This window comes from Miscanthus floridulus, chromosome 10 (genome assembly GCF_019320115.1).
Source record: "Miscanthus floridulus cultivar M001 chromosome 10, ASM1932011v1, whole genome shotgun sequence".
Lineage (NCBI taxonomy): Eukaryota > Viridiplantae > Streptophyta > Magnoliopsida > Poales > Poaceae > Miscanthus > Miscanthus floridulus.
In genome coordinates this window covers 133,220,709-133,231,175 of record NC_089589.1, presented here as the reverse complement: position 1 = coordinate 133,231,175, position 10,467 = coordinate 133,220,709, and the positions used below count along the sequence as shown (strand labels likewise).

General features: G+C 45.5%; 1 non-coding gene across 1 annotated transcript; it reads left to right on the top strand.

The window, feature by feature from the left end:
* Positions 1–9,514: 9,514 nt before the first annotated feature.
* Positions 9,515–9,601, top strand: LOC136490428 (small nucleolar RNA Z195/SNORD33/SNORD32 family). The gene has a single exon (XR_010767718.1). It is a non-coding gene; the product is annotated as a small nucleolar RNA Z195/SNORD33/SNORD32 family (small nucleolar RNA).
* Positions 9,602–10,467: the final 866 nt, after the last annotated feature.

Sequence of the window (10,467 nt, the reverse complement as noted above, 5' to 3'; positions counted from 1 at the left end):
ATTACTCTCCCACAATTTCAATCTATGCATATGTGCGAGCTTAAAATCAAACACTCTAGCACATATGTAGGGGGAGCAAATACTACCATTTCAGGTTTGTGGTGCTTGTCCAAAATCATTTTCACATGGTAAAATTGCTTGGGCAAGCTACATGAATCCAAAAGAGCTTAATTTCTATATCTTTGTAGAGTTGTCATCAATTACCAAAAAGGGGGAGATTGAAAGGTCCTTGTTTGGTTTTGGTAATTGAGTGACAACCTAGGTGGACTAATTGTGTTTATGTGAGATACACAAGTGATTAGTCCACAGGTACATATGTGTGAGCAACATATGCCATGAAGGTGAAAATGGCACGGAGATGTTGCAAAGCTCACAAATGTGATGATGAAGGAGCTTATTGCACATGAGACATGACATTGAGTCATGTGATCAAGGTGGAGAAGATCAAGACAAGACTTGGCTTGATGGACCGGTTGCAAGCGTGAAGGGCAAGTCGAAGGCTTTGGAGTGATGGACCGCGTGGCGGTGAAGCTTGAGCAAGACTTGGCGCCGATGGACGATGGCAACGATGAAGAGCAAGTAAAGTCAAGATCGATGAACCAATATGATCACGTGATGATATGAAGTGGATCATATCATTGTTGATCATGTTGGTGCATGTATTGCATCAACATTGGAGGAGATGGAATGGAATGCGCAAGGCAAAGGTATAACCTAGGGCATTTCATTTCACCGGTCATAGGTGTGTAGAGAAGTTTATGACCGGGTTTAGGATAGATGGCCGTACTATCAAGAGGAGCAAACTTGTTTGCATATCGGTCATCTATGTGCCACTTGAGTGATCTAACTTTGCATCGTCGCTAGGATTGAGTGGCGTGACAAGTTGAGTGGCTAACCCTTTGGGAAATGATTGTGAAAAGCTAACACACATACACATGGTGGTGTACACTTGGTGGTGTTGGCACATTTACAAAGGAGATAAGTTGGAGTTGATGTGGATCAACTCAGTGAAGAAATGGAGATGAGAAAGGTCCCACAGAGTGGACCGGACTCTGGTCACGCAGTGACCGAACGCTGAGGCTCAGTGTTCGGTCAGTGGTGGCAGTCAGCGTGCAGCGTCGGTCAGTCGACCGGACGCTGGCTCTAAAAGTGACCGGACGCTGGAGGCTGCGTCCGGTCCTGTTGTCGGACGAAGCAGTGTCACTGCAGAGTGACCGGACGCTGGCACTGGAAGTGACCGGACTCTGGCAGGGTGCGTCCGGTCAGGCTGACGTATGGTGACGCAGGCAGAGCAGAGAAGCTAGAGAGTGACCGGACGCTGGGGCTACGTCCGATCACGTCCGACCGGACGCATCCGGTCGGGGTCGGTACCTTCCTGTAAACGACCGAACGCTGAGGGTCCAGCATCCGGTCAGTTGAAGACGTTGCGTCCAGTCAGATGATGACCATTGAGATTGGAAGAATGCCGTTGAATGCAGGTGACACGTGGCTGTCATCGGGCGACCGGACGCTGAGGTCCAGCGTCCGGTCGACCCGACAGTTGCCCAGTGAAGGGGTAACGGCTAGTTTAGCCCTTGGGGCTATAAATAGAGGTGGCCTTCGGCCATGGCTGGTGCAGAGCACCTCAGGGGGACTTAGTGTCCATGCTTGTGAGTGCTTGGGAGCCCTCCATCTCACACATACTTGATAGTGATCATCCGATTGTGTGAGTGAGCGATTCTAGTGTGATTGCATCGTGAGGTTGCATCGAGTGGCACTAGGTGATCGAGTTGCAAGCCGGTGGTGCTTGTTACTCTTGGAGGTTGCCACCTCCTAGACGGCTTGGTGGTGGTCTCCGTGGAAGCCTGCAAGAAGCTTGTGCGGTGCTCCAGAGAAGTGCTTTTGTGAGGGGCATTGTGCTCGCCCTGCGGGAGCCGCGAAGAGCAACTCTAGTAAAGCGTGTCATTGAGCTACCCTCACCTTCGGGGTAGGTTCTTGCGGCGCCCGACGTGCGGGCTTGGCGGGTGATGCCAATTAGCCGCTGAACCACCAAGTGAGCGGTTGACACAATGGGGACTAGCGTGTTGGCAAGCACGTGAACCTCGGGGGAAAAATCATCGTGTCAACCTTGTTCTTCCCGTTGGTTTGCATCCTCGTTACACAAGCTTGTGATTACTTTTATATACATTGTGCTTGTGTAGTTGCTCTTGTAATTAGTTAGCTTGTGTAGCTTACTAGTTACCTTCTTGCTTGTGTAGCATAGAAGTAGCTCCCTTGCGTGGCTAATTTGGTTTGTGTAACCTTGTTAGTCACTTTGCTTAGTTTGTGTAGCTAAGTATTTACGCTCTCTAATTAGGCATTGGTTGCGTTGTTATTGAGCATTGCTAGTGAGCTTAGTTAGCTTCGTGCTTTTGCTTACTAGCATGTGTAGGAGCTCCCTTGTCGCTTAAAGTACTAGTGGCATAGGTTTGTGTGACCTTGCTTCTAGAATTGTTTAGGAGAGCTCTAGCTAGTCCGGCACCTTTGTTGCTTAATTAGTATCTTTGAAAGGTGCTAGTGAATATAGATAGAGGGGTATAGTCTTGGCTAGATCGATAGTTATAATTCCGCACTTGTTTTGGTTAGCCGATGCGATTAAGTTTTAGAAAAGACTATTCACCCCCTCTAGTCGCCATCTCGACCCTTTCAACTGCTCAACAGCATTTGTTACGACCAACTTGCAGCCTTCCATTGTCCTCTATCTAGTATATAGTACAAAACCAAACAACAATTATTGTACAAACCTAATCTACTTAAAAACTGGATTGGTTTCTTGATCACCAGTACAATAGATATCTACTAGTGCTAAACTCCAAAGAGGTCACACCAATCCGACACAGCATTTTGTTTGTTTTGTGAATTTTTGAAGTGCATTATTGTCTGGTCATCTCGTCCAGTTTAAGACTAAGTATATGTAGGTCAATTATAAGGCAAACCAACAGAAGAAGACATTTGTTTTAGCAAGATTAGAAAAAACTCATCTCCAACAATTCCGAATCCTACTACATCCCAATCTTTTGGCACTTGGAAAAAATCACCCCCACACGCGTAAAGATCTGCGGACTCCACGTCGCGCGTATCCCCTGCGCGCTAGTTTTTGTGGCGATATTTCCCTTTGCATGCCGTCGTACTCGTATGCCGTCGAGGACGAAGATGATGGTCGCGCCCAACACCGGAATTGTCGGTGGCCTTCCCCAAGCTTTGCTCTTATTTGCTTGTGGGTTTGTCATTCGTTCTCGTAGCGGATACTCTAGTAAAGGGCTCCTGATAAAGACGGATAACCCTGCACAACGCTAGCGTAGTAGTCGATAGTGTAGACGTGGTGTCTAGGCTGGAGACTACCATCATTTGCCTTGTTCCCCACGGTTGAGGGGTAGGCGGCAGCTGGTGACAGCCCTCTCCGTCCCTCGTAATCGCCCACGTTCGGGTTCGGTGTAGAGCTACATGCCGGCATCTCTTGGCAGACTAGGTGATCTCCAGTGCCTGAAGTAAGCAAGTAGAAGTAGAGTTTATCTATCCTAGACCCTAAAACAATAGGAATCCATCTCCTTGTGTTGTCCTTGGACAAACCAGCTAGAAGAATATATCCATTCCCTATGGAAAATACGATACCCTAAATACTTCCGGATGAAGTGCTAAAATAGTAATTCCGTGCGCTTGCGGATTATTTCAGTATGCATTAAGAAATACCAACAATGTACAGTCGCCCCAGTCTTGAGGATGATCTGTTCGCATGCGTCTAGAAGCCCGATGAGTCTCTTCAGAATTTTATCTGCTGGTTCAGCGATATCCGCAACACAATCCCTGACATGATCGAAGGTTGGGTGATTGTGGCCTTCAAACAAGGCTGCAAGGACGAAAGAACATCAGCGAAAATTGGCCACAAAAAACCCAAAAATAGTGGCTGAGCTGTACGAGATCCTCCTGCAGTGTGGATCTAAACAGCACTACAACTAGACAACTACATACTGAGAAAACCTAGAGAATGACACCTGGAGAGATGGGCTGGTTATGAGCTTATCCTCTTATTTATAGAGATATTACCCAACCCCTAAATCAAAAGGACTATCTCCTAAATCATTTTTATATTAATTGAAATCAAACAATAATTTGTTTTTGAACTTATTAGCTTATTTAAAATATTAATTTTCAAAAACGAAGGGAGTGAACCTCCTAGTAGGTCACACAGCGAATGTTACTAAGCACATGGTAGGTTGAAGTTGCAGCCATTATCTTTGTTCCTAGGGTACGCACCAAAGGTAACTAGTACTAAACTCCAAGGTCACACCAATCTGACTGCTCAGCAGCATTTGTCACGACCAACTTGCAGCCCTTCCATTGTCCTCTATCTAGTATAAAACCTAATCTACTTAAAAACTGGATTGATTTGTTGATCACCAGTACAATAGATATATACTAGTGCTAAACTCCAAAGAGGTCACACCAATCCGACACAGCATTTAGTTTGTTTTGTGGATTTTTGAAGTGCATTATTGTCTGGTCATCTCGTCCAGTTTAAGATTAAGTATATGTAGGTAAATTATAAGGCAAACCAACAGAAAAAGACGTTTGTTATTGTATTGGTGAAGCTCTTGTTGCCGTATTGTTTGGGTGTAGCAGGTGGAGAAATTTGTCTTGTCGTTGAAAGCAAAGCTGGTGATAAATAAATAACTCTAAAGAAGAGTTGGTGGCAGTGCACCATCGTTGTACATATACCCATTGACCGCATGGTGCAATCAGGGCAAACTTGATCAGTAACAAAAAAAAATGTTATCAAGAAATTTAATTGTACCTGACGCCGACTCTCGCTGATAGGCGCTTTTGCATATATATCACCACAACTGGCCAAGTTGATGATGGATTAGTAAGACTAGTTTGCAGGCGGAGTGCGTGGCAAAATTGATTGGGCTTGCTTATCCATACCTATGATGCCAAGAGGTATACGTTGCGCATGAGATTTCTTTTTTCCTGTGTCAGCCTGAGTCCAGGGCCACCGAGAGCGCGCCCAAGCTACAGGGTGCCTTGGCACTGCATCTGCTCTGCTTTGTTTCTGCTCTGATCTACATCCTCTTTGCTCTGTTCACATGATTCGAAGTATTATTAAGCATACATATACATAGATAGGCAGGTCGTGTTCCGTTCCATTCCATTCCATGCATAGATACGAGAAGGCACAGGATACGCTGCTGCTGCAGAGATAGGGAAAGCAGAGGACAGCCCCATGATAATCGACATGAAGGAAGCCGAGTCAGGTCGAGCAAGAATGATTTGCCTGGTTTCATGAACGTCTATCAGGATCAGCCTACCAAATTCGTGCTCCATGTCCCCTCGCTTTCTGCTATTATTGCACTACAAAAGATTTCATCATCACAGATATTCCGTTCAGCACCTGATGTCCATTACTTTAACAAATGTACATAGGCTCATTACTTCAAAACAATAATTATGCAGTGAAGAAATATAGATGCACAAGACTACAAGATCACCAGCAGTGTTTCCAACATCTTCGCTTCTTGTTTCGAGCAAAAATAGAGTGTGTACTAAGCGGTACTGCATAAAGTAGTACGACTAGGTACACTGCCTTGTGAGCAAAAAGTAATACTAGTTCCCTGAATATCTACGTGATTTATTTCTGATATGGCCGTGCAGCAATTAATCTTTATCTTCTGCGAAAGTAGTCGATAGTGCATGACTTGATAAGGCTGATCTTGTGGTACTCACATGAGCTGCTGCCTGTTAACAAGGACTTGTACAACTTCTCGCTGCATGTCAACTTGAAATACCGTGGGGTTACTGTTGTCAGATATTCCGGAATCGTCTCCATGGTGCCGTCCATCATCTCTATGCTGTCAAGTGACGGGACTACTCCTAGCACCTCCACATTTGGGCAGTATAAGATCTCGATTTTCTGCAACTTAGAGAGACCGCTGATCCTTTTCAGCTTGGGGCAGTCGAATACTTTAAGTTGCACGACTGAAGGGAAGTTCTCTATATATGTCAGGTTGCTCAGCTTGTACAGGCGCACTTCTCTTAGAGCATGCCTCCTGCTACTGGCGAGCCCTGGTGGAAGACAAGCTAGCTTGCAGCTAAGAATTATGAGCTCCTTGAGAGCAGGCATTGTTGGCCCACAGGATCACCGGCACGACCAATCTGACTGCTCAGCAGCATTTGTCACGACCAACTTGCAGCCCTTCCATTGTCCTCTATCTAGTATAAAACCTAATCTACTTAAAAACTGGATTGGTTTCTTGATTACCAGTACAATAGATATATACTAGTGCTAAACTCCAAAGAGGTCACACCAATCCGACACAACATTTAGTTTGTTTTGTGAATTTTTGAAGTGCATTATTGTCTGGTCATCACGTCCAGTTTAAGACTAAGTATATATAGGTCAATTATAAGGCAAGCCAACAGAAGAAGACGGTTGTTATTGTATCAGTGAAGCTAGCTCTTGCCGTATTGTTTGGGTGTAGCAGGTGGAGAAATTTGTCTTGTCGTTGAAAGCAAAGCTGGTGATAAATAAATAACTCTAAAGAAGAGTTGGTGGCAGTGCACCATCGTTGTACATATACCCATTGTCCGCATGGTGCAATCAGAGCAAACTTGATCAGTAACAAAAAAAATGTTACCAAGGAATTTAATTGCGCCTGATGCCGGCTCTCGCTGATAGGCGCTTTTGCATATATATCACCACAACGAGACGAGTTGATGATGGATTTGCAGTACTAGTTTGGAGGCGGAGTGCGTGGCAAAACTGATTGGGCTTGCTTATCCATACCGATGATGCCAAGAGGTATACGTTGTGCATGAGATTTCTTTTTTCCTGTGTCAGCCTGAGTCCAGGGCCACAGAGAGCCCAAGCGACCTTGGCACAGCATGACTATTGCTCTGCTTTCTTTCTGCTCTGATCTACTTCCTCTTTGATCTCTTCATATATACACAATGCACAGCTTTTCCCATGCTTCAAAGTATTATTAAGCAGGCAGGTTGTCTTCCGTTTTCATTCCATCCTAGAAAGCAGAGGAACTGTATGTATATATTGGTGTTGTGCATACGAAACGGCACAGGATATGGTGCTGCTGTGGAGATAGGAAATGCAGAGGACAACCCCATAATAATCGACATGATATCGTGTTTTGGGCATCGACATCAAGAATGATTTGCCTGATTTCAGGAACATCGATCAGGATCAGCCTACCATGTCTGCTGGTTCCTGTTATTGTTGTACTACAAAAGATTTCATCACCACATGTTCAGTTCATTATAAAATCCAGGACCTCAGGTTCATTACTTGAACAAATATATATAGGCCCATTACATAAAAAAATTGTTATGCAGTGAAGAAATATACACATGCCCAAGACTACAAGAGCATCGCCAGGCTTTCCAGCACCTTGGTCTCCCGTTAACATGATTTGGTAGTATGTCATTGGGAGGCCTTCATCGACAGCCTGCGTGTCACCAGGAATGATCGATAGCCGGAGTAAAAGCAATGGAGCAAACAGAGTATGTGTATTGTGTGCTAGATACAGGTGAGCTTCATCTACCGATCGGATCTGACTCCTACTGACCACTGCAAGCTAGCACCATGCGGCTCTGCCATAAGCAAGGATCCCTGCATGCAACAACTAATTATTACACTATCAATGCAAAAATAAAGATACTTGAAAATACTAGAGTGCATAGTAAGGGGTACTACGTGAAGCAGTACGACTGCACATGTAGGTGCCCTGAACATGTAGGTGAGCCAAAAGTAATACAAATTACCTCAATATCAAACGTCATTTATTTCTGATAATATGGCCTTGCGACGCAAGAGCAAGTTTCTTATCTTGCAAACTAATTTTTGCGCCGAATGATCACACGCTTACTCCGTTACATCCTGATGCTGCTGTCGAGTGGAGCATTCCTGAACACATCATACACCATCATTCCTCAAACGAAGGAGTAACAGCATGACACGGTTACTCAGTTAATTACTTCCTGAATCCTGATGCTGCTGTCGAGTACGTGGAGCATTCCTGAACACATCATACAACATCGTTCAACAACCAAAGGAGTATCTACTGCCTCTGACACTCTCTACCTAGGAGGACTTGATTCCTTTGAGCAAACAGTTTCTGTGAGCTGCTGTCTTCCAAGGTAGGCCACGATATATATACAAAGGAGCCTAGGCCCATAAGCAAAAGAACCCGAGCATGATGGCCCGGATTTTTTTTTCAAGCAGTGCGAAAAAAGCTGAGCACGCGTGAGCTGTGGTGGCGTCGCCCATCCCCAGTTGCCCTCCACCTCACTGCTGTTAACATTTTGCAGATCGATCTTCTCCGTTACATTTTGGTTAGCATGCAAAGAAGGCAAAGTAGCAAGGGGATATGGTGCTTGCAAGGGTCGGAAAAGCGGAAGGACAAACTCTGGACGGAGGAGAACAACATTATGGCCCAAAAGTAGCAGAGTTGCAGGTGTTGCGTTTCTGCTATGCTCTGTTACGTTTTCCTTCCTTTCAAAGCAGAGGATGTGTGTATACGGTGCATATATACATTGGTGCACGGTACAAAGCATAGGATTAACATACACTTGTTGCAGGCATCGGAAAAAGCAGAGGACAACCTTGATTGTAGTACTTACAGGACAAATTTGAAGCTTTTCTTTAAAAGTCCTTACATAGACGATTTTTTTATCAATTCAAACATCAATTAATAAAAATACAAAAGTCTCCTCTTTTGAGACATTGGTTTGACCGGCTTTTCCATCCGCCACCCGCAACCTCCTTCCTCTCCCCTGTTCTTCGACCCGCCGCCGCCCCTCTGTCTCGCTGTCCTCCCGTCAGGTAGCAAGCAGGGATGACCGGCAAGGTCGAGGACCCGGCTATTATCGGGATCGACCTCGGCATCACCAACTCGTGTTTCGGCATCTGGCAGCACGACCGCGTCGAGATCATCGCCAACCACCAGGGCAACCGCACCACCCCGTCCTATGCTGCCTTCACCGACTCCGAGCGCCTCATCGGTGATGGCGCCAAGAACCAAGTCGCCATGACCCAGACCGCCTCTCCGGCGGTCCGGCCGCCTTCGTTGTACTGAACTCCTGATGGTCCCTGCTCTACTGCTTGTTGGGCTAGATTAGATCTGGCGATTTTGGCTCCTGTTCTTGCACAGCCTGTATTGATTTTTGCCGTACGCCCGTGCAAAGTTCTTGACTTCTCAAGGGATCCCTGCGATGTCGTTTATCACTTTGAGTACCTTTGACGCATCTGTTGCTGGTTGCTAGTTATTTCGCTCAGAGCTACTGGATCTACGCACCTGCTTAGTTCAGTTGACTGCTGTTGGGATGGTTGACTTCAGGTTGACTCTTGTTTCTCTTATGTGTCAACTTAATTGGTAACAGAAAGTATATTATTGTTTTATTATACTTCGATTGCCACATAATTTGCCTGCATGTGCCCTATCATTAGGCTGTTGTGTGTGAGCCAGAAAAAAAAACTATTTTTATTGAAGGGGGAATTGAGGATACTATATCCATAACACGCGTCTGCATCTCGGATGATGATCCAAGTACATCATGCACTACCATCTGATCTTAACAAAAAAAAAAAATCTCCTTTTTGTATGTTTTCTTTTTTTCATCAAACGGAGATGAAGCTATCCAACAGTTAACTGAATTTCAATGACTTTCCCCTTTTCAGAGTTTGTTTCCTTGCGGTGTTTATTGTGCAACCTGTGATGTAAATGTACCAATTCGCTGAGAATTAGTGATAATTATTATTCAATTCAAAACACAATGACCATCTGTGGGGGTACGACCCCGGATACCCACGGCAGATCACATGGGCTACGCCCCCAGAGGCGGCCCAGCCCACAAGACGAAGCCTTGCGGGGCACGACGCTGCTCGACGCCTCCCGCAAGACACCGGGAAGATATCCGGAAGATACTACGAGATCTGTTAGGATACGTTTGATCCCATGATTCCTGTAATCTGTTATTACTTTCTGGTTATCTCCTAGATCTAACCGACTTATAACCCTGCCCCCAGACTATATAAAGCGGGCAGGGACCCCCTCCAAACTCACGCAATATCATACGATAGCCAATACAATCCAACAGACCACAGGAGTAGGGTATTACGTCATACTGACGGCCTGAACCTGTCTAACTCGTGTGTCTCTATTGCCTTCTTGTTCTCGATTACATGCATCTCAGCCGATCAATCTACCTTCGTGGGATACCCCTTGGAGGACTGCCGATGATATTTTGTCAACAGTTGGCGCGCCAGGTAGGGGTGTGCATGCTGTTTCTATATCGAACAAGATGGTACGTTCTGTAGGTTCTTCGTCCCTCCCACAACACGGCCAGATCTTCATGGTCGGATCAATCTCGTGGATCATCAACGCTGACGGAGTCGGAGAGCTCATCGAGCCGGTGTAGATCGATACTGCATCGACCACCCCA